Consider the following 24,740-nt stretch of genomic DNA (forward strand, 5'->3'; position numbering starts at 1 on the left):
GAGACAGGGTTCTCAAATATGTGCTTAACATCAGTATTATACCAGAAGCATGGCAAGGTCAAGAAAGTCATCTCCTGTGCGAGTAAGACTTTATCCTCTGTGGAGGAAAAATTCAACGACTGTGAAAAGGCACTCCTGGCAACGGTGTGGGCATTGAAAAATGACTGCCCCTTTCATCTAGGAGGAGCAGATCATTATCGAGACTCCTCACCAGCATTTGCAATATCCCCAAAGTCACAGAATCCGGGCAGGGAATGTGAGTAATTCCAGAATTACTTCCTGGATTCTTTCCATGCAAGGCTTTCCTGTGAGGTCAGATATGGGCAAAACAAGATGCGTCCCATCACACAAGGTTTGGCTGACTTGCATGATTGTGCTCGAGAAAACTGTCTTGAGGACAAAAGTCTAAAAACACAGGACAATATAGAGGCGTACCTGACTTCCCCCCACACAATCTATGAAGAAGACATGTGCCAGTGGATGCCCACAGTTTATGTGGACGGGTGCTCCTACCACATTGATAACAACGGAGAAAAGGAACAGGTGGCCGGCGTTGGGAATGCCTGTGTGAATTATGCCCTGGAGCCCTCCACCCGGTACAAGATTGGTCCCCGAAGTAGTCAGGTGACGGAGTTGATGGTGGTTCATCAGGCTATCCTCACTGCCGTGCAACACCAACTCCACAAACTGGTCATAATCACTGATTCAGATTATTTCCGGAATGGGTTAGTGGAGCACCTGATAAATTGGAAAACCGGAGGCATGATGTGTGTGATCAATAAACCACTCAAGCATGGCAAACTAATACAATCTATTGATGGTCTGGTCCCCTCTAATGAGATGACCTTCTATTAGAAGAAGGTCAAGGGTCATTCCAGAATACAGGGACCAGACAAAACTGGAAATGACCTGGCTGACCAGTTGGTCAAAACCAGAGACGTCCATGGGCAACTCATTGAGGTTGAGTCACAGTTGGGGGAAATCCAGGTCGCTCCTGTCACCAGGTCTCAAAAACTTGCCCAAAATTAACTCACAACTGCCCAGTGGAGGAAGGAGACCCCAAATGCCGATTTGATCACAGCAAAAAAAGGGGATCTGATCATTGGGAAGTTTTATCAACGCATTGAAGACCCCGTGAATTTTCTCTGGCCGAAACTGATTACGTCAGGAATGAGGATCTTCAGGTGTTGATGAAATTTCCCAAAATATTCCGAATCCAAGACGGTTTGTTGGTACAGAGATCCATCTCTGGATGTGACCATATGGTGGTACCTTCCTCATTCCAAAGCCTGATGCTAAGTCAAGCCCATGACACGGCCACAGCCAGTCCACAGGGGTTTCTTTGGAAATCTTGCGAGAGGTCACATACTGGCCACACATGGGTCAGGACCTCTACAAATATTTGATGGGGTGTTTTGTGTATGCACAATTTCAGCCAAGGTCACTCACACACCGAGCTCCCCTCCAGAAAATGGGGATGACACTGCCTTGGTCAGATTTACAAGTAGACTTCATCGGACCATTGATTCACTCCTTTAGAGGAAAATGCTACATGTTAACGGTAACATGCTTGTTTACCAAATGGGTGGAATGTCTTCCGGCCCCAAACTGCAAGGCAGAAACTGCAGCTGCCCTGATGATCAACCACATCTTCTCACGTTTCGTCCTTCCCCAGAGGATTGAGTTGAACCGAGGAAGTCATTTCACCAGCGAGGTGATGAAAAAGATGTGGGAGATACTTGGGGTAAAGAGAAAACTCCATATAGCCGAGCCTCTAGTGGGGGAGTTGAGAAGTACAATAAAATGATTGTGGGCATCCTAAAGAAGTTTGTGGCGGAATCTCGGCCTAGTTGGGACATCCGACTACCGCTTGTTCTAATGGCCATCAGGTCTACACCATCTTCTGCGACCAAAATGTCTCCATTCTAGCTAATGACTGGAGGAAAAATGGTGTTACCACAGCATCTGCTATACAGAACGCAAGAGCAGACCGTGATCAATGCATCCACAACACATGAATATATTGAGAATCTAAGAAAACACCTTCAGCATGCTTTTTCGTATGCTCAATGGAATCTGGAAAAATCGACAGAGGGGATGAAAACCCACTACGATTTAAAGACCACTAAAAAAGAATATCAAGTAGGAGAAAGGGTCTACTTGTACAATTTTCAGAGGAACCAGACCAAGGAGTGGAAGTTCCTTCCCTCCTGGCTTGGCTCCTTTGAAATCTCACCTGTCGCCTATAAGATTGGCATTCCTAAAGGAGAACAAACAGAAGAGAAATGGGTGCACATCAATCAGCTAAAGTGCTGCCATCGCAGGCAGAATTTGCAACTGATTGAAGAACCCAGTGAGGGAAGAGCCCAGGAATCCTCCAAGGAGTAAAGGTAAGGAATTGGAACCTGGATGAACAAAATCACACATTTACAGGGAGTATAACAACTCGACTTCTTTGACAATATGTATTTCCGATAAGTTTGTAGAACCCAAAAATGAGTATTTATATGGTCTATATAAGGAATATTTATGCTTGCAATGTAAACTCTATATGTATCTCTCCTGCTGTTTTGTTGTCCCTACCTGGGAAAATGGTATTGAGTAAAATACTTCATCTTTCTTTTCTTCTTGGCAGATCTATTAACTCCTTGCCTCTGCAGGCCAGAGGCGAGTCGCCGGACATGGAGAGGCCCAGGAACCCCAGCCTAATGGAAAAATCAAAACTCCAAAGGGGGTGAGTGTGAACCAGTGCACCACCACATCAGGAAGAGGAATAGAGCAGACACACTCCAAAGGAGAGTCCTGGTATAAACTCAGGAGCCGGTGTGCTCTAAAGGAGACCCCTGAGGCATACCCAGGCCATCACAGAGTGTACACTCCACTTTCTCCTAGCTCTTCTCGCTCAATAAAGTTGCTTCAGAGCTACGAGCGGATTTATGTGGTTTGAAATAGCCCTAAAATGCCATAACTACAGGCTGGATCCAAGGGGGAGATATGCCCCTCAGCAAAAGTCTTGCTCATGAGCACATGCAAAATGAGGCCTGTGCCCAAACACGAAGGAGCAGAATTAGGCATCTAAGCCTAGTGAGGCCTGAAAGTGTTCTTTGCCACACACGAGGGGAAGACCTCATGATCCTTTTGAGAAAGATCTGTGAAAGGCTGGGAATCCTGGAAAAAACGGCAGCATCCAGCATGTAAATTTGTGTACAAACTTGAACTGCAGAATGGAGTTTGTACTTTGACCCAAATCATTACCTGCCAAAGCCGTTTTTTCTGTTCAGTTAAAGATGTGCTCCTGAAAATGGGGGCAAAAGTATAATCAATGAACTGTGTGTTTGTGCACCATGAGCCCATCATGAAAAGACATAGTTTGCAAAATCCACGTGGAGCAATGTGAAATTGACAAAGAATGAAGGGTCACAGCTGAAACTTTCTGCAGCAAAATTATAATTGTACTTTTAGATACCAACACTTGAAGTGTCCACATGTTCAGTGAAAGTCATGTAAAATATATTATGTTTTCTTTCTATAATCAGGGATTCCAGGAAACCACTGTGTGAAGGTTTTTACATTTTGTAATTGTGCCATTCTAAGAGTTGATTTTAGAAAATAATTGCAGTGGGGGAAATGCCAGAGTTCCACTTTCATTTCTGCTGTGGGCTCCTGAGGTGTGATCCCAGCTGTGTCCAAACCCTGTTGCCAAGGAGATGGCTTGTGGAATTCTCTGCTTTCCCAGTTTTATGACCAAAAGCACTTAAGCTGACCATAAAATCTGTATAGCATGATTAGCAGTTTGAAGCAGGAACAGCAACCCTTGTGACATCACAGCCCCGCATGGCAGAGGGTGGGGGTAGTATTATGGAGTGGGTTGATGTCCCATTGCACACAATGGGGAGGTATGCTTTTCTTTGTGTAATATCCCCAATATTTATCTCAGAATATTCATGTGTGGATTTCTCGAAAGCTGGCCGCAAGCTGCATCTGATCAACCAAAAATGATTTTGGTGACCCCAACTTAACAAAAGTTATAAGATCGAAATTTATAATGATCTCTGCATAAATATTACGATCATAAAAATGTGTGAAAATGTGTAACAGATGATAGCCATTCTGTCTATCAAATGCCCGATTTTTCAGTAATATAGTTTGGGCAGAAATGAGGGAAAACTGTGGCTTTGCAGCAGTAGTTCCCATGGTCATTAAACAAAGTTTAAGTGACTGCCTGAAAATATAGTATCTAGAAATCTGGCCATTGGTGACATAACATGATGAGAAAGGGTAGTTATGAAAAAGTGAGATTTATAGGTACCAGATGATTGATGAGGTATCCTCCTCTGGATGCTCAAACCACTCCTCCAGTCTCTGGGACTACCACCGTGCAGAGCGGGAGGGAACCCTTGACCACAACCACCTATCAGTTGTTCAAGGAGGATGACACAAAAGTGATGTAATTTGGCTTATAAATAGGTTACACTTCCTCAACTTGGGATTCTCTCTACACAATTCAAGGTGTGCAGCTGACAGAAAGATCTGGAGCTATACTTGTAGAAATTGGGCTTAGTCCTGGAGTGAAGCAGGGACTTGGAGTAACTGGTTCGGAGGACAGAGTGAGGCCTTGATTGACCCCTCTGATGGTCCTGGCAGTGGAGCCCTGGCACCTTTGATGACTATAGAATTGTTTTCTTCTGTAAGTATATATTTCCACACTCATAGATAAAACAAGTCCTATCTATTAAAGCACTACCCTTGAGTGTCCCCATCAGTAAAAATCCTCTATGCTCTCTGTTTGTGAAATTTAGTCATTTCTCTATTGAAAAGTATTGTATTTGTCTGTGCAATTTGGTAACTCTCCCCTTGACAAATCCTGTGTTCCTCTGTGAATTTAAGTAGTTTTTCCTATGGAACAAAATCATCCCTTGTTTATCTGTTGATTATAGTTCTCTACCCCTGAAAAGTAATTCGATAGTTGCATATTTAAGTAAGTTATTTCCCTAGTATTTTGCTTAGTAAATCAATGAATTCCCCCCTTTGAAATTCATGGATCAAGGTTGATGCAATTTTAAATCAACAATCTTGTGCCCAGTGTTGTTATTTAATTGTTAAAGGGCCTCATTATAACTCTGGCGGTAGCTGTGCCATTTAAAACAGCACGGCTGCCGCCGGAGTTGAATTTTTTCCGGCACCCGCGAATGGGCAAGAACCGGGCCATGCTGAGCTCGGTGGACCTGGTAATTGCCCATTTGCGGGTGCCGGAATCAAGGGCCTCCCCATCCCCATTCTGCCCCTGAGGGCTGAATGGGGATGGGGACGTCAAATGCAACGGCACATTCAGAGTTGTGCCGGTGCATCCGACGTGCTCTGCTCGCGGGTGCCGTTACACCCACCAGGAAAAACCTGGCGGGTGAAACAGCCCCCGCAAGCAGAGCACGTAGTATGGTGGTCCGGGAACTACGGTACCTGCATGCTTACCGGTACCGTAGTTCCCAAACCGCTATGCTTGTAATGAGGACCATAGTCATTAAAGTGTTGCCTCAAAAGAATTGTTTCCATTATAAGCTAAAAAGGAATTTGTCCATGTGTTAAATTGTGTGTTTAAAAACAAATCCCCTTAGCAACTGTCATATTAAACCCAAACTGTGGTTTCCACTGTGAGAATCTCTTTGCCAAAACATACGTGTGAGTTCCCCCTGTCATTTTCACTGAAAACCGTGGTTCCTTTATGCCTTTCTCATTGTTGAAAGCGTGTGTGTCATTTCCAGCCACAGTCAAATTTAGTGGGATTCCCAATTTCGTTTTTCCAAATATTTCTTTTCATCCTTTAAACAGTGATTTTCCCAGAGTACTCCCCTTCCTCTATCCTGTTCTGAGCTCGGATATGGTATTGCCTTTCTTTCTTTTTCCTTGGTTTTGAGCTTGACTGTCATTTCCAGCTCCAGCTTGATTTAGTGGGATTTGTATATTCGTTTTTCCAAATCTTTCTTTTCACCTTTGAAAAATCATTTTCCCTAATCCATCTTTCCTTCTCTATCATACCCTGATCATGGATTCGAATTATATCCCTTTTTCTTTTTTTGAATTTTCTTTCTCATCGCCTGTGTAAAAATTGGATTTCCTGTGTGTGCTAGCTAGTCAGTTTGGAAGCCCTATTTGTTCTTTAGTATGAGCAGTCTGCAGGGCCCTTGTGTGCTGTCCCATGTTAGTAGTATTGAATTATTTAAAACTCAGCTTTGCTTTGTCACGGGGGGAGCGCCTAACCTTCCTGCAATCATTTGAGGGAAAGTATTTGGCATTGCTTTTCACAACACATATTTGGTGCGGCATTGAAGTCTCCCTTAACCTGTTTATGTTCTAGTTTAGTGGCTGCTGTCATATTTATGTCCTGATGGAATATTAAATAATACATTTTTCATTGACAAACCACCGGCCTGGTTCCTCGTCTATTGACAAAATGGATGCTGGTGGAGGTTGGGTGCGAAACGGTGTGGAGGCCGTTTTATTGTGCGCCACCATCATTGCAGGGGTAGAAGGTCCCTGACATGCTTTTGCTGCATATCTCGTGACAGAGGTGAAGGGATCTTATCTACCTCTCTACAATAACCTACGAAATGGGTTTTTAGGACTTTCTTGGGTTTCATGGGTATTAAGTTTTCCCAATCCCATACTGGAGAGTTTTGGGTATCGTGACTTTCCTGCCAGGACCCCTGTTGCAGAAAGTCTCATAAGGGTTGGGGGAGAAGGGGTAAAGATTCCTGTAATAGAGTAGAGTAAATGGGGAAGTCTCACCCCAGAATAACTTCCTCAGGGAGTCCTGGAATTATGGCAGATGGTATTTCACAAGTCTTGCCCCAGATTTCAATGTGTACTGGTATCTTAGGATAGATTTTGTTGTCTCCATGTACCACTCATTACTCGGACCAGGGTTGCATGGTTTAGGTCTTGTGGGGTAACTAAATCGGCCCGTATAGCGGTCTGCTTACTACCTGTGTCCATTAAGGCCTTGAGCCGTTTCCCTTTCATCCAACCCTTTTCATAGTTGAAAACGGTAGGGATTTGACATAAGCAGATGCTAAAGGTCTCTAGCTTTTCTCAGCTTCTTCCCACTCTTCACCCTTCAAGCAGTCTATTTCCATAGGTTCGTCTTTTATATTCTTTGGACTGTGTCTAGCTAGATGTCTGGTTTCGCTACAGGAAAAACAGACCAGCAGAGGTGGTTTACTTCCTTTTACTTCCGCCCTTCTGCTTTCGTCTTTAGATCTTGGATCAGGTTTCTTGATCTCTATTCTTTCTCGAGGCATCCTCCTTGGCACTATATGACTCCACCTTGTTTATCTATTATCTGGGTGGAGGGCAATGGATGGGTTTATGATCTCTTTGATCTTCCCATCGATGGGCGGGCTGGAAGTATTTAGCAGCATACGAGTGGTTTTGCGCAGTCTCAATGGCCATGGCTGGGGTAGGTCGATTTAAATGAAAGGTGGATTTTTGAAAAAAAGGGGGTAAAGAGTTTGTAAATTGTTCTCAGGTAATCATCTCGGTCAGTTCTTCTAGAGTTTTATTATTAGTCCATAGGGTCACTGTGCTGTAGTTCCGTTCGCCCATCTCCAAAGGAGTTTCTCCCGGGTTGAACCTAGTGGCTCTGAAGTTTTGCTGATAATAATTGCAGGATAATAAATAAATAAATATGATCACTTTGGCCTCTTCTCACCTCTTCCAAAGGGTATCTGGTTATGGTAGTTTCTACCATCGGGTAATCAGCCAGAGTTTCCTGCCTGCACACTCACGTGGTGCCGGATTCCTCTGTTGCTGGTTTTCCCCCTCTTTTCTCATCAGTATCTTTAAGCTTCTCAAAGGTTCAAATTTAGCCATTGGATATTTGTCGTTCAACATAGTTCGGCTTCTTATCAGCTCTTTCCTCATCTCACTGGCTGTGATGAACTGCTTGCGGTTTTCTTCTCCCTCGAGTCAAGTTTGGTACCATAGAGACCCGCGTCCCTCCCCAGCTTGGTTATCAGTGAAGGAGGGTCTCATGTACCATAGACATGCACCCCAACCCACACTGGGTATTGTTTGCATACGTATAATTCTTTCTGCAGAGGTTTCACGGGCCTTGGTCGGAAAGGGCACGGTCGCTTCTCTCCTTGTCACCCTCTTGGTCTGCATCGTCTTTCTCCTCCTCTTGAACTGCTGTGCTTAGTTAGCTCTCACATCGTGCGGTCTGCCTTGCTCGTCTTGTGCTAATTTGCTCCACCTTTTATCCCTGTGGGGGAAGGAAAGGGCGGTCAGGTGTGTGTGATTCTGGTCAATTGCCTTACTTTGACTACCTCTTGTATTGGGACATGTCAAGGAAACCGCTCTGGCGTTAGTCTGTTGTCTTCCATGTTGTGCAAAAGTGTTTGTGTCGGGAAAGAGTGGGCAGTTTTTTGGAATATCCTATGTGGTAGGATGGGGAAAAAGTGTTGAATGAAGGGGATACCACATCTCACCCATTGGTGTCCCACTCCCACTCCCAAAGACCCCCCATCCAGGTGACCCTCCTTCACTAGTCACCCCCAGGAACTGGATCCAATAGTGATGGCTGTGTCCTGGCCACCTGGATGACAGATCTCCGGGGAATATTCAGGGAGACACCTTCAGGTTTCTCACACTACTCAATGAACATATGCATATGAGATCATTCTCTCAAACCCAAATATCCACATTGTAAGATGTATGACGGTGATCCCTGCAACGTTCATGACAGAAATGTGCACTAATGAGGACTTAGCCAGACACGACTGCGTCACACATGAGGGGGAGGAGGATGACATTCACAAATCAAAGGATAGACCACTCGAAGGAGGGTGGGGGAGTACTCTTCCTTGATGGGTCAGCAATAATTAACCAGGACACAGGTGTCAGGCATACTGGTGCAGCGGCGTTGCACCTAGTGGATAGGGTATACAAGACATTCATTTAAAAAAGACTACCCATGCATTATTCAGCGCAGGCAGAACCCATTGCACTCTGAAGCATTGCAATCATCCCAGGGGTGCCATGTGACCATTTAATCAGATTTGGCATATGTTACAACAGCGGTGCAGGCCAGTCTTTCAAGGTGGAAAAGGAGGGGCTTCAGGGGGGCGGATGGGTCCCCAGTGCAAAATGCAGCGCTATTTGGCAATCACATTTTTGCACTTTCACAGCCTTCTGTAGTGGCGGCTGTCAAATCCACCGGCCACAATAACAACACTGAAAAAGTTTCACTTTGGAATGCTGCCGCAGACACCACAGCCAAAAAGGCAGCCTACCTCCCAGCACCAACTGTGGTGGAGTATGTCGTCACGACACCCCGCCCCTGAAAAGCCACTTATCTCATACAGTGCCGTGCCCATAGGACAGATTATGGAGTTACAAGGAAGGGCCCTAGAATAAGAAAAACTATTTTGGATTAAAAGGGAGCGCACGAAATGTCTCACTGATTTGTTATGGAGGCAGGAATGTACAGGAAAAGTGGTAATACTGCACAAACTGCTAGTAATAGTATTTGATCAGATCCATCACCCCTCCCACAGCTCCAAGCACCACATTTCTGCTGACATTCAGGAGGATTGGTTTGTTCCAAACATCCAGGAACACTTGACAAGATTAGTGATTAGGTGCACCAAGTGCGGAGCTTCAGCACAGGCATAACATTGCGCACACTGAGAGGCGCTCTGCCCCGCCCCATTGGGCTGCTCCACGAGTTGCATATCAACTATGCAGATATGGGTGAAAAGTGCAATGAGTCATGGTATCTGATCGTTGTTGTCTGACCCTTCTCACATTGGGTGGAGGCAGGTTCTTGTGCACAGCCAGATGCTAAATGCACAGCTAATTTTTGGGTCCATTAAGTGTTCCCCTAATGGGGTGTGTGTGATGTGTTAGGGTCAGATAAAGGTAAATGTTTCACTAGGGTGCACTATTACTATTTACTTAATTACTAATACATTCTCTTCAACCAATTCATTGAAGTTATTGTTAGTTTTAGGTCCCCTGGATACATCTCTCGCAAAAGAGAACTCATACTAACGTCTACACAGTTCATCAGTATCACTGAAGATTACGTGAGTCGCACTCTTATCAAGGTGAAGAAACCCCTTCATACATGTTTTCGATTTTTAAACCAAAATAACTTTAATCACATACAGATACAATAATCAATGATACAAATAATGTGGTCTTCACATATAACTTATGAAAATTATTACACATGCATGTTATATCGATAACAATTTCATGTTCAGTCTGAGCAATACCACATCAGCAAAACAAATGTTTTCTTAATGGGATACTCCCCTGTTGACAATACACTTTGAGTTTCGGGACCCTTCGTCCCTTCATCAGGTGTAACCTTATCTATTCCAACAATCTAATGAAAATAAAAAAGAGAAAATACCCATCAATTTCATCTATTGATACACCAATCACTTTCAGATTTTTCTAATAGACAGAATACTAACCTGTCTGTTCTTAGACCGGTGCAAAGAGCACCACTTGGAGAGTTGTAGGGAATATAAATACAGTAAATCACTGTGCATTGAAGAGTTACAGAATTTGTATCATTGATTATTGTATCTGTATGTAATTAAAGTTATTTTGGTTTAAAAATAGAAAACATGTAAGTAGGGGTTTCTTCACCTCGATAAGAGTGACTGGGGTATTCATTAGTGATCTGATGAACTGTGTAGACGTACGGTCAGATAATGGCACACACTTTTTCAACAAGTTCTTTAATGAGAATACTGCACTGCTTAGCATTAAACACAAGATGTGTACAATCTAACATCCCTAGGCCAACAGGGTTGTTGAGAGGATCAATGGACTCATCAAAAGTAAACTATGTAAACTTTGCACCACATTGAAGAAGAACTGGGTGTATAACCTACCATTGGCCCTGTTCAGTTTGCAAACACAGCCCAGTAAGGACCACCATTTATCATCCCAAGAGGTGGTAACTGGTCACTGCATTCATACACCAATACCAATATCCCCCATTAGAATAGCATCAGACACACATAGGGCAGCGGCTGTTTTAGGAGAAGCATTTAAAGACTATTTTACAACACTAACACGAACCCTCAAATGTATTTCCCGACAGATCGCACCATCACGATCAGAAGATGTCCCAGGCTCCACAGCTGACTCTTAGACTGATTCCCTGCCCACTCAACCGTACTGGCAGGAGTCTTGTGCTACATACTGCATAAATCCTTTGTCTACAGGTGGAACAGCCCCACATTCAATGGACCGTTTGAGGTAGTTTATTGCACTCCTCTGGCGGTTAAAGTCAGGGGGCTCCATTACTGGATTCACCTGCCCCACCAACCCCAAACCTGTATCCTTGCATTGCTTCTAAACACAAAAAGAGTTCAGTTACAAATAAGACACCTTTTGTCTCTCTTTCTCTCTCTCCCTCTCTCTCTCTCTGCTTCTCTCTCCCTTTTTAATTCTCTTTCTCTGCCTTTTTGTGTGCATAAGTTTACTTTTAGGTGGTTAAGAAGCTGGAACGAGTGCTCCCAAATCACTCATTATAGGTTAGAAAAGAGTCTAGTTACAGTATTATGTCTAGACTTTCGTATTTCTATGTGTGCAATCCATTATATAGTGGGTATATTTATATTTTGATTTTTGGTTTAGAGATTTACTTAGGGGCATCTGTTATATTAAAAGGACATATAAAAGAGGGTGTGTGGGGGTAGAGAAGGACATTTTAACTTCACTGTAAATAATGGAACACATGTCCACTTCAGCAAAACTGAACACCACCTAAACGGAACTGAATATTTACGGTCCACAAGGCCAAATGTTATGCATCAACAGGTCAATAATTCTGAACACGAAAATAATTCACCCCCTCAAACTGGATTGTTAGAATACATTACTGATCCCTTTTGTTTCCCAAATTTCACACTGCCTTTTAAGACACAACTCCTATTGATGTAAATAATAATATTTACACGCAAAGAGACAAGCATGAAGGGCAAAGTATGATGCTTATCATGGGCTTGGTCTGGACGCCATAGACAATGTGCATCACCCAGAAATGTCTAATAGTTATATGAACATGGGCTCAGTGGGGAGAAATAAAGTGAATGGTAGTTGTTATGTGTGTTTGTTGATACACCATGCATCCGGGGCACCCAAAAGTCCTGGTGAAACAGGAAATACCAATTCTAGAGGCACAATACTTAGTGAACCTTGCACTATGTAGGCTCAGAGGCACTTTCCAGGGACACAATGTAAAGACTTGAATTTGTGGACGCAGATCACCTGAAATGCAACAACAATCCAAAAAGCAACCAATGCCTGAAAAGACCCTACCTGGTAATACAAGGACTACAATATACAAATAACAAATGACAAGAACCAACAGTGAGCTGCATGGCAGAGGGCCTCATATGGCACGAACAAGGGGTTCTGGCAAGGGTGGAAGTTGCATGTGCACCATTCTGGACTGAACATATCACAAAACCAACTTGGATTGAGGCAATGAAAAATCCAGTAAAAGTACACAGAGTAGAAACATATGAAATTTGCTTTTACAGAGCTGGAACCATACCTGAAGGGTCCAATGAACATTGCAATAAGAATCTGCTCATTCCTGATCTCAAGAAATGCGGCCAACAAGCGTACTTGCACCTCCCACCATCATGGAGAGGCTATGGTTCCTGGTCACACTGCACTCAGCTCTTCTTGTAATCCCAGAAGTACATTTGCAAGACTGGTCAACAGCCACTATTGCCCCTAGCTCCTTTCTGACCCCTGAAAAAGGAGAATGAAAACCATTGCCAGCACCAGATTTCCACACCCTCCCTGGTAAAGAGAAAGCTACAATCCTGTGAAGAAGAAAAAGATTGTACTATCTACCCAAGGACTCATCAAGCTTGCAGATGAATTTCGTCTCTACACCAAAGCAGAGACCTTCTTTGCCTCATTACTGTTTGGTGTGCAAGCTGTGGCCAATGCTAAAGGGCTGCAGATTGTTTGCTGGGATCTGATCCAGCTGACTAATGACACAGAGCAAGGGTTCAATGCCATAAAGGTGGATGTCCGTACCTTGAGGCTGATGACAATGCAGAACCGATATGTCCTGGATATGCTCACTGCCATGGAAGGAGGCATGTGAAAAACAATTAGGGACTCATGTGGCACATTTGCGCTCTCTGTTGCACATAATACATCATGAGAACTGGTTCAATCTGACTTTTACTTGGGCTCCATCCTGGCAGGAGGTGATTTTGAAGATGCTGGTACCTGTCATTGTATTTATTTTGGTCATTTTTTGCAAGTCCCAAGCTGTGCCCAGAAGCGCAATGATGGTCTCAATTGGGGGGGGTGGAGCCAAAGCACCTCACTATGACACAGAGAATGGTACCCAGACAGACGACCCCAACAAACCCTGTATAGTAGAACTTTACCACCCTCTACACCTCTTTGGCACCATAACAACAGCCAACTAGACCCTGAGTATTATAGAGAGCACTGGGTGGATTTAGCAGGGGGTGGGGGTTGTATTTATATGACATGTACCCCAGAAGTATATGACCAGTGCGGAGCAAGTTTATGAGATATTTGTAGAGCATGGGTTCCAAAGGACGGGTCGCCACTGTTCTTGGAAGCTGATAGGTTAGAAAGGGTCCAAATGGGGGGAGTAAAGCACATATTGGAATTTAGTTGCCAGTGACATTGCGGGGGAGTTCGTTCATATAGAATTATCAAAAGGGGGAATGTTGGGAAGGAGAGAGGTTCTTCTCACACCCTAGACGATACCAAACTAGAACTAGATGCTAATAAAGCACATCCAGGCAGCAGGGGCAAGGGGGGTGCACATATTGGGGGTGCACAATCACCTTTGTACATGCATTATAAGCTATATGGTAGATGAGAGTGCGAGTGCCATCTTGGCAAGTGGAAGCCCAAGTGCAGTAAACAGTATTATGTGCGTTAGTATTAGGCCCCTTGCATGAACATGAATGTCACATACTCCCTGGCCATGTTTGAGAAATCCACAACCTCCTCCATTGTTTGGAAAAGTTACAAGCCCTCGTGCCCTGGGAAGAATGCAGCCTGCAAGGTCCTGAGAAGGGAGCCAAGTGCTTCTCACAAGTACCATCCCATGTAAAAGATAGCAAGGCCCTCCTGCCCCCAACGATCCCCACACGAGAAATGCAGCTTTGCTATGCTTTCATCCCATGACCCCCACATGCCCCCACATGCCCCCCGACATGGCATGGTGCCGTCCACCAACCATAAAACGTTTATACCCTTCAATCGATCACTAAGATCAGAGGCAAAGGCTATCACGCCTTCAGGAATGGGTCACATGATTTGTAGAAGGAAGTGCAGGGTGGCATCAGAATTACAGCCTAAAACTAAGGTGGAGGACCTTGGGGTTGCTGATCTGTCTGGGAGCGAGTGAAGTGTGTGAGTTAGTGTGACCTCAGTTCTCCCCCGAATCCATCCCTGTATCTGCCAGGTGCATTGTTGCAATCCGAAGAATAACATTGTGTGTCAGAGTAGCTAATTAATTGTTAGGTCAGCTCACCGCGGATGACGAGCCCAGCAGCACCCACGTGAAGACAGGTGGACATAGGAAGATGGACCAATGGCCTGGCATCCCACATGGAGCAGGCCCTACATTTATAGGCTTCAGCCAACCCGTGTTGTAGAATTGTACTATATATGTTGATGTCACTAATGATGCTGTTTGTGCTTATGATGAAACAAACATGCCAACAAACAGCAGAAGGTTCCGCGGTAGCAGAGTTCTTTGTTGGCGCTTTCCTTTTTGTATGGAAATAAACACTTGTTATCCTTGCAAGAGTGTCTTCGCCCTTTTTCCCTAGTGGGTTGTATTTTTTCTGGTGTGAGCGTGCAGGGGTGTGCCTTTATTTGGTGACCCTGATGTTGTAGTATAAGCACATGAAGACTTCAGCTTAAAATGAATACTTTCACTGAACAAAAACAACCACCTCATATATGTGATGTCATCAGTGATGTCATTGATGTCATTTGTGATGTCACTTTTCATGTGCTGGGTTTTAGGGTTAGCAGTGCATGGCGGTGGCATGAGTTGTGGTTGCATAACTGGCAAATTTCTTTGGTTTTTCGATTTTACTTGTAACCATAACATCACTTTTTTATCAGTGCCACTCAACCATAGCGTTCCTTTAACAAAGTATTTTCACTGATATTACAGGGCCTTCCGTAGTGGCCCTGTAGTTATGGTTAAGTTTCTCAACCCTCAAGAAGAGCACTTTTTTGCGGCTTAAAATTTTGCCCCCCCGGCGGGCTTTTGTAAATTTGGTGTTAACCCGTCGACGGTAGTTTTTTTTCAAAACAGCCAAAAAGTAGGTAAAAAAGAATTAGTGATATTTAGGTTCGGTCCACGGACTCACTTCCCTATTTGGACCAGGGACACCCTCCTGGGCCAATCCGAGAGCGTTGTGATTTCCACCCACATCGTATGCGACCGCTGATTGATCAATTAAAAATGTGAGGTGTGTCATGTTTTTGGAAACTGTTGCCATATTCGATCTGCGGACAGCCACCATTGTCCGCAGACATCACAGTATAAACATTAAAAAACACAACATTTCACTTGTCAAACTAATGAAACAATCTCTGGGGAGGTGAAGGGTGATGAGGATGGGATGGGATATGTATATAAAAATCCAAATAACAGGCGTTTTTTCTTCTCCGATGTCCGCCAACATTTCAGATGTTCGGGGAAATCCATACATATTTCTGCATTACTGAGTTGTTGAAAAGCGGGTTCTGGATGACTTATCACTTTGGCGCCACTCAATGAAATTGCATGGAATTTTGCAATACCATGTTTGACAAATCCGTACAAATGTTTTCAAAACGATTTTAGACCCAGATTTGAATGTTGCTGTAAAGTCTGGTGGGATTTTGTCAAGATGGGGCTAAATTAGAGGCAGGGTATCCACATTTTTAAATTGCCTATAACTTTGTTGCCGTTTGACAAATGTGCAAAAAAGATGTAAAAATGAGCATAGACACAATCTTGAATGTTTGTGCAAAGTCTGAATGGATTTCGTCAAGTTGGGGCTAAGTTATATAACTAATTTAAGTAAGTACATTTTGACACTTTTCAAAAAATAAAACATGGATGGATTTGCAGCATTGGAAAAGACCCGAAAACATGGTTTTGCTAATGTGTCTGTGTTTTTTTTTTAAAGTGCCACACTGTAGGTACAAAAAATAGTGATATACCTTTGGTCACTGAGGTATAGCCTGTGGCCATGGGCAGTGGCAAGATGGTCCGGACCATGGCCAAAGTCCATGATTCGGACATTCTGGCTACTGCCCATGACCACAAGGGACCGGCAATGGAGTTAAAGTGGGCATGGCCACCAGGGACCGGCTATCTGGTAAAGTGTTTTGAAATCGGTATAGATTTGAATGGGATAAGAAATTCGGCCTGTGGCTGCAGCCCTTAGTGCTGGACAGGATTGCTTCAACAGATCGCTGTGAGTACCGATGCATACTCTGCAAGCCCCAACGGGCTCTGAGACAATGGTAAACAGCAGATAATTACAAAGCATGCTGAACCAGGCACCCACGTGGTCACCAGGACACCCCTCCAAATCACCAGCCCCCCTTATTTGTTACCATACTGGGAAAGATATTGGGATTTCATCCCTGTCTCATTTCCACAACCTTGTAGCAACGACTAGCCCACAATCCGCACGCCTTGAGAAAGAGCTGGTTCGGCTGACCTCTAAGAATAAATATAGCACCAATAATGGTTTTGAAGACTGCTTTATTATGCCAAAAGTAGATTATTGAATAACCCAGCGCTCAGATGAACAGGGCTCACTGTCCTATTCGAATAATAACACTTGAAGAAGGAAGGGCACCTTCACAAAAGAACCCCATCACCAGCAGCAGGGTAATCCAATTAAAGTACTAGATCTAGCGCAGTGATCTACCCATTCTACCACCTTGCAATTACTTCCTAATCTTGTGCTCTAATTTGTTTATTGTGCCATGAGGCATGGCCAAAAACTAGGTTTGAATGGGGTAAAAAACTGAAGTGCAGCCCTGGATTACAACAAACCTGTGCGAGGAGCATAAGCAAGCACCTGAAAGGATGCTTTTGCAAATTTGTCTTGTGTTTTACTTTTTGGGGGCAAAATTCTGCTTGCTGCTGCAGCCGAAGTGCTGGACGGGATTGCAGAAGACCTGCACAATGAGCAACAGCAAGGACCTGAAAGCATGCTTTTGTAAATCTGATCTGTGTTTTACTTTTTTGAAAGTGCAAAAAAGTAAGTAAAAAAAATAGTAATATAACTTTGCTGCCTGGGCAGTGGGCCTGGCCCTCGGCTAGGGCAAATGTCTACAGTGATTTGCCTATTGGGGAATGCGGCATGACCGAATCCCATGCCCCATGGATTGTGGAGACTGGCTATGAGTGCAAGGTATGAGCACTTGCCATTGATCAAATTATGAGGGAATAGTGGACATTGAACTAGGCTGCAGGGTAGGTGCAGTGGATAACGGGTGGTTTGGTGGAGCTGGGTTCATGGTCGAGCCTCATGTCCTAGGCAATTCTACTATAACTTGCATCCCCAGCATGCGCTGCTGATAACGACACACATCAGTATACATTGCAAAAAATATGTTTGTTAAAGAAGGTTTACAGTTCATTCATATATGTTAAAAGAGGAAATGTTAATAACTTATATACAGTATTAATAACTTAAATACAGTGATGTAACAACATAAAATATTTTAATTCATAAAAACCTATGAAATTCAGTGAAGAAAATGTGCTAAAGGGACGTTATGGTTACAAGTAAAACAGAAAAAACCCAGAAATTCACCAGTTTTGGTAAGCTAAGCAACCATAACTCGTGCCACCACCATGCACTGCGAAGACTAACACCCAAGACATCAAACGTAAAATCTCATGAAGCACACACTGTGGTGTGACTATTGTGAGAATCCCTCATGATGAGATGGGTACACATCAATGTTAATGGAGTCGTGGGAAGCATCTCACCTGAGACATATGGTCAGTGGGCCCAAAAGCAGCGAGAAGCATGACCAAATTACAGGCACACACAACTACAACTACTATTCAACACAGTGGCCAGGAAATCGTGAAATATACATGTGAATAGTGCCAAGAACCATGTGAAATCCCAGAAATGGCAGCAAAGTATGACATTCAACCTGTGTAACACGGATGACAAAAACCATGGGCGGCCAACACAATGCAGTGGACTTATGGACACATGGTCAGTACCCCACTCATGTACCCATATGCAAGCATGCAAGGTGGTTCTTCTCTCAGTCCAATAAACAACAGAAGAGCATGGTAGTGTATACACAATAGGAACATGTACTAACTGATATAAACATGGAAACACATAGAATACAAAAATATGTCTCAATCTCAAACATTTTTCATGTAAAAATCACAACCATCCCCAACAACAGATCAACCCCATTCCATATAACCTCATAGATTCATGTCTTCTGAATCCAGTTCCAGAATTGACTAGGCCAAGGCCAGCTGAGCCTCATGCTCCACCTCCCTCATTCTCACTTTGACCTCCATCTGGAAGTGCTGGACTGCCTGCCTCTTCTGGGCTTCAATATCCTCTGCAGACTTAAGGGAATTAGAATCAATGGAGGTGCTAGATTGGGCCATGACTGAGTTCTGCACCTGGTAATAGCCGTGGTGTAAGCAGCAGCTCTAGAAGCATGTCTCCTCCTCCTCCTGCTGCCTCATATATGTACACTCTGCAAAGCCAGACAATTGGGGTCCAGATATATTTGCAAATACCGTACTGTACTTGAGGGGCTTAATACTGAGCACGAGATTAATGTTGTCCCATGATATTTCATCCTTGCTGAAAAGGCTCACTCTAGGATGCACTTTACAATATAGAGTGACTTACTGTAAAGGCAATAACAATGTTGATTCCAGCATGTTGCGGGAATGTTTTTCTTAATTTATCTATAAGGGGCATTGGGAGTCTCAGTGATTATTCTTTGCATGGTCATGACACAACTCGTGCCCGCCTCCCCGCACCCTCCGGCACCGACCTCTAGCAAAGCATTCATATTTACATTTCACCTTCAAACCAACTTTCATAACATCTATAGGATAAGTCAAATAGCGAACTCTAACCTGTTTGTGGTAAAAAAATTGTCAAGGAACTGATCTGACCAACCAATGCTCTGACTAACTTCCACGAACAAGTCTTGTAAAAATAGTTTTTAAGTACAATTGAATCAAGTATATAAAAAAAAGGTTCTTTGCGCAAAGCCATTGCAAATAATATGAACATTTATAGGAGAAACCTTTAGAACACTCCTGTTGCATGCTATGCTTTTATTCAAACAGTGCTGTATTTTACGGCACTTAATGGTAGTGCAATCATACGTTTAACTCAATGAATGAATGTTCTGGCATCACGTACTGCCGTAATAGAACCTTGGCATCACACACAGGACATGTCAGATAACAGCCATTATAACCTTGCATGACCAAATTATTAACTTGGCCAATTGACCAAACAAATACTTAGTTTACGTGTCAAGACGAGTGGATTATATTTGCATACACTCTGGGTTGGACACGGAAAATGTAAACAGATGTTGTCACATGTGTGCTGTCATAAACGTCTGTCCAGGATGTAACATGAGCATATTTAAGAAGTAAAGCGAAATGGTGCTCACAAATCCACGTGCAGGCTCGGGCAAGCCGAACACGCATTTATGGATGTGGACATCCTCTCTGTAACACTGGTAAGCAATAAAGGGTTAACTGTTAACATACGCATCTTTTTCTCATGGATTGTGCTGCAGAAACTTACATTAGCCTAATATGCCAGACTCGTGTGAATATTTCAAAATGAATGACTATCACAGATACTCATGAGTCATCATGGGGGCAATTGAAACTGACAATACAAATATCTCCACCTGCTAACAACTAGTAACGAACCAAGCAAATCAACACAAGTAGGTAAGAGGGTTCAATTTCCTTCGGCCCCTGCACTGTCTGCTCCTAGACTATTCTATCATCTGAATATATAATATAGTGATTAATCGGAAATTCTATAGTTTTCTCACACTGCAGAACGCCTCATCTATGCACTCCAGCACCTCAATTTAGGATATCTATCGAATGCACTAATGAGAATGCCTAATTGGGTAAGATGTAATAATGACCGTAGGAATGAATGATCACAGATTTTCTCAAAAGTCTTATACGGCCACTAACCAAGTTTTTGTTTTTCTCTCTTGCTCTCATCCTCCTCGTTATCCTTCAAATCTATGATTAATGTACATTTAACATTCACATGCTCCGAATGCATTGTTAGGGAGAATTCTCCAGAATGGCTAATTTCCCTTACCTACTGAGTCCCTCAGCAGCTTTGCTGGATTTCTAGGATTTATTTTTTTCACCTGGTAAGAGTGTGAGCCTTTTTTCCCACTTAAATGTGTTTTGCTGTGCATGTTTTAACATTCTTGTGTTCATAGACTGTGGAGCCTCACCTACTCCATAGGCATCATCGTTTTACTGTGTGTTACACAGCACCTTCAGTGCAGTGACACAGGGTTGTCTTTTAGACTTCCCAACTCAGACTTCATTTTCGGGGACTGACTACTGTCTCCCAGAACATGTAAAGTTACCATTGACTTTATTAGTCCCTTTAAAATCCACAGACCCAGTGCAAACTATCTTACATAGAGTACTGGAAAGGGTTAATACGTATCCCTTTTTGTCTGTTTCTCTTGGAGCATTGTTTCGCTCCCTTTTCATCAAGACTTGGCTGGTGGCTGCGGTAACTACCCTATTTTTCCTACCGTGGTTATCTTAAATAACCTTGGTATAGTTTTAGGCTATCTTGCTAGCCTTCTATTTAAACCCGCTGGACCATATATGTTTTTATATGGTTCCGGCTGGGTTTATTCACCATTTCTTTTTGAAAATGTCTTTCTCGTGTTTTACTCTGCGCGCCAAACCAGGTTTGGTTCCTTTGTTCACCGACTTTTCGCGGGCTTCTCCACAGAAGCCCTCCTTAGGCGGCTGAAAGTCTGGGTAGACAGGATGTGAGGGAGGGGTTTTAGGACCCCTGCCATTGGTTCCCTTGGTAACCCAAGTCACACTCCTGTTTGATTGGCTAGGTGACTGTCACGCCAGGACAACCACCCTGCTGTGTGATTGACAGCCAGGCTGTGTGAATGGAGGAAAACTGCATAAAAAGCACGCCTCTGGGATTGGAAAGGGAGAGTCACCACTGGAACGAAAGCACCAATGAGGAGCTGACAGACGAGAACCCCTACGACGACTGAACCACCCGGTGAAGCCCTGATGCAGGTCCGAATTTTCAGACTCCAACAACAGAGAAGATCTACCAAGAATCTTCTTCCCCTGAGCTGGTGGCACCAACCAGTTCGCCCAAACTGCAAGCCAGGACTCCCTCTTCTGGTCGAATTTGCTGAACAGAGCTACAGTGAACCGGATAGCCACGAAGGTCGGACCCTGCTTGCGTTTTAAGGAGCGCACCTTTTATTTGTTGCTTTGCCCTGCTGCTGGTTTCTTCCCTGGGCAGTGCAGGACCCTCCAGTCTTCCTACTTCATGTCAGTCCAACAGTCGCTTCAGGAACTGTGAGCCTGCAGGACCTGCGAGGAACGTCCGCCTCAGCTACAGCTTCTTCTCCATTTAAAGGTACTGTGCAAATCTGGTTGTTCGTTTCGTCCAGCCATGGTGAAGGTGTATGAAACCTTTCGCCAATCTGAGGGCTTGTCCTTCTCTACTCTTTAAACTAACTTTTGCTGCTGACTAACTTCGTCCGGAACTCTTGGTAAAGACTTAACCGCAAACTTCCTTGAATTGTGTGATCTTGAGCCAAAGACTTTTGTCCTATTGACTTTGGCCCTAAGCCTTTTTGATTTGATTCCATCACTGTAGTTCCTCTTTCTAGATTGCCCTGCTTACTTACCTGTTGGTGCTGCTCAAATTGAATCTAACTTTGTCTTTCCCTCCCTTTTTAAATTATTGGAGTGCCATTTTGCTCACACTTCATTTTTGAGCTTAGCTTGTCCAGAATCTATTGGGAGTGGTTTGGTGTATTAAGAGTGTGATTTTTCAACTGCTTTACTTTAGTGAGATGTTATACAACTGATGTGTAAACAAATGAATATTATTTTACTCAGAAACCTTGAGTCAGTGTTTATTTGAACATAGTAATTGCTGTCCTTTGTGTAACTATTGACACTGCTCACTTGCTCTTGAGATAAGTCTGGCTGCTCAGCCATCGCTACCACTTTACTGTGTAGTACAGGCTTGTACCAAAAGTGAATTTGTACTGTCACTTGTAGTCTTAATTGTATGTGGTGTTCCCAAAGGGGTGTGCATATAATTCTGCCTAACATGCATGTACTTGACTGATATGAAATTCTAATGATGCCACCCGTTGGCGTTACAAAGCTGGGATATACTGTTCACCCAGACCCTCTTTTCTGCCTTAGTATCTCTGCACATAGAATAAGAATGATTTTGATCAGAAAGACATGAATTAAAAGACACTGGGCTTCATTACAACCCTGGCGGTAGCTGTGCCTGTAAAACAGAGTTGCATTTTTCCAGAGCCCAGAAATGGGCAATTACCGGGTCATTACAGCCTTGCCGGACCCTGGTATTTGCCCATTCCTGGGCACCGGAAAAAATTCTTCCCTCCCACTTGGGGAAGCCGGATGCACAGGCATCGTTATCAACGGTGCCGGTGCATCCGAAATGCTGTGCTCGCGGGTGCCTTTCATTCCGCCAGGTCAGACCTGGTGGAATGAAAGGCACCCGCGAGCACAACTCGGAGTTTCCCGGTCCAGATACAACGGTACCGGTAAGCCTACCGGTAACTTTGTATCTGGACCGGCAAACTCGTAAAGAGAAGGAGGAGTCCAAGGGGCTACCACATGACGCGAACCATCTTTGCAAGATTCCCGCCACATGTCATCCTGGACATGGTGAGACAGTGGGAACCAGATCTTACATCAAACACAATGCACTTACCTGCCATAAAGCACTAGCTGCCCCGCATTTCTATTGCACTTGCTCTTTCCAGCGCATCATAGCCATCATATTGGGTTCTTTCACAACCCACTCAATCCCGGTGCCTACATCAGATGCTGCAGTACATCACGGTTCGCCACCCAGAACTGCATGGACCATATATTCTTCACATCAACACCACCCCATCTTGGGAGAAGTCTAAAAAATCTCATCTATAAAGGGCCTCAGTGATGAGAGAGGCCAATACTTGTGCAGTCAACAAAACACCTTGAGAAGGCCCATCCAGGAGAGGGAATGAGTCATGCCACACATTGAAACACGACATGGGAATGTTGGCAGCCCATACACCCCACATACATACCTGAAGACACATAAAACAACCATACCACATGAATGCATCCATCACATCACAAACAATTCCAAACATAAGGGATGCATCTAGGACTGCGAGCACAGCATCACATTTGCCACCTATATTCACAAGTCCGTGCTGCATGCACACACACCAGAAGCTTACACCTCCTAAGACATGTCTCACTGCAAACAACACTTGAAAAAGTCAGTCAGCAATGTTGCATTCCTCCCAAGGTGGGTGATTGGCAAAGAAAGGCAGTGAGCAGCCGGTGCTCCTGACAGATGTTTTACATTCACATCATTTCCTCCCATAGAGGTGTACTGACAGCACAATCACTACAAGAGAAAATACGAGGGCCAATGGTGGAGTGGAACACTGCACACACATGGTGCCAAAGACCACATGTCAGACATGACTAAACACCGAAAGAAAAGACAGTAAAGGACATAGACATTCCAATACAAATATAGATGGTACAACAAAATAAACCAATTCCATATCCCATTATCAAACAAAATAAAACACCTCTGTAGTGTAATATTTGGTGCAAAGTCCATATGCAAAGGACCCTAAGAGGGATATCGTGTGGGCATCCCAGTGAATATACTCAAAGCTCCCCCTGCAGTTCATCGCCATGTCACTGCGCCTTACCCTCATCGGCAGGCTGTCGCGTTGCAGCAACACTCAACCCACCCCGCAGGAAGGACAAAGCCTCCAATTCCACAGCAATGTGAAACATACATACATGGACAATCGCACCAATTGCAGTCATGCACTTGTGCCTGTTCTCCATGAATGTGCCCAGAGCCTGGCCAATGTCCCTAATGGCATGTAGCACATCCGGTCACATATGGTGGCTATTCTTAGACAATTACTCCAAGAGCTGCTGTTGTCTGCCACTTGCATTGAGGACCTCCACCTCCAACTCTGGGGGGCTTCGCAGTCTGAAAGACTTAGGCCTACGATGACTCAAAGTGGAAGCAGGGGTAGGACGTGCGCATGAGCATGGCATACTTGAGCCTGCCAATCCTGAGGACCCCTCAGATGCTGAAGATATTGGGGCAGGACAGGATTCGTCCACAATGTCAACGTCAACTTCGAATCACTGCGCTAGTGGCCTCAGTAGTCACCACTGGCCGTGACACAGGCTGACAACCCGAGGCCATGTGTTCCAACACAGCTGCAGACATAACAGAGCAAGGCCCATTTGGCTTCTGGCTTTCATGTCCCCCAGTGGTCTGGGTACCCTCAAGTGATGTAGACCGGAGCAGCAGAGTGCAATAAGCAGAGGAGGAGCTGCTGTC

This window comes from Ambystoma mexicanum, chromosome 4q (assembly GCF_040938575.1).
Source record: "Ambystoma mexicanum isolate Mex_15411 chromosome 4q, UKY_AmexF1_1, whole genome shotgun sequence".
NCBI classification, from domain to species: Eukaryota; Metazoa; Chordata; class Amphibia; order Caudata; family Ambystomatidae; genus Ambystoma; species Ambystoma mexicanum.